Here is a 1,293-nt window from a genome sequence, read left to right as displayed (position 1 = left end):
CTAGGTACCACTCACCTAAACTAAGACGAGTAAACTCATCTTCCTCACCCCAACCTAGGAACCTAACCCTAATAGAATTCACGTACAAAGCACCATTAACACCACTAGTACCCCCAAGTCACAATAGCACCACCATTGACAGTTTGAATAGGAAATCGAATAAAAAAAAATAAATAAAAAATAAAGAAAAGGAAACTTATCTTGCTTTAGATTTTGAATGAGCCTCTCCAAGATCTATACCAAATTGTCTTCTCTCAAAAACCTCGGTGTGTATTCGTCGTAATGTCCTCAAGGTACCTTTAGTTAATCCAATTTTGATCACAGGAGAACTGGAGGGAGGGTGATCGTTCGAAGTTAGGTTTTCAAGTTGGAGTTTCGAAGATAGAGGGATTTGGAGGAATAGAGAGTGGGGCTGTAGGTTATGGAAAGTTTAAGACAATAAAGAAAGGCTTCGAATATAGGGTTTCGCAATGGGACTTCCTAAAAAAAAGGAGGAGAGAGAGAGAGAGAGAGAGAGAGAGAGGGAGAGAGAGAGAGAGAGAGAGAGAGAGAGAGAGAGAGAGAGCTCGGATTAAAGGGGCGAATCTGGGAGGATTTAGGGTTTCTGATCATTTCATTCATAAGGAAGAACTGAAGGGAAGACAGTAGGGAGATGGAGGGGTTAGAAGAAAAAGGTTTACGAAAACCCTAAGGCTTTTGAGTTAGGGTTTTGGAGAAGGAAGAACAGCGAAAGAAAGGGAGAATAGGGAAAGAGAGAGAGGAAAGAGAGGTGGCGGCGAGTGGAAGTGAAAAAATTTAGTTTTTATATGTTTTGCTTAGAAGCCATAGGATTATGACATGTGGCCTTTCTCCAATTGTTAGATCAAGAGACCATGTGGCCTCCTAGGAACTGTTAGAAGTGTGCTTTTAGCCAATGCACCAGATTGAGGACATGTCATGGATCCTTGCACCCTTTAGTCTCCACCGTTGGATTTGGTTCTCCAGAAATGACCCAAAGTTCCTGAAGACAATGACTCTTTGAATCCCGCGCCCTTCCTAGATGCTTTGCGACACGTGGCCAAACTATCCCCCATGCTATTAATGCTAGAGATCACTCACTGCGAACTGTTGGATCTTGACTCTGGTGGACGTACTAGATCAAGCCACGACAACAACCTGTGTCTGCTTCACCCCACATCGTAGGATCTTTGATCCTCATCAATGGTGGAGATCATCAATGTCAGAGGTCAATCATTGCACTTGCTCCCTCGCTCGCTCGTCACCACATGGCAACACTATTCCCTTCACCATTAA

This window comes from Malania oleifera, chromosome 7 (assembly GCF_029873635.1).
Source record: "Malania oleifera isolate guangnan ecotype guangnan chromosome 7, ASM2987363v1, whole genome shotgun sequence".
Taxonomy (NCBI): Eukaryota; Viridiplantae; Streptophyta; class Magnoliopsida; order Santalales; family Ximeniaceae; genus Malania; species Malania oleifera.
The sequence above is the reverse complement of the archived record's forward strand: the minus strand, read 5'-3'. Positions refer to the sequence as shown.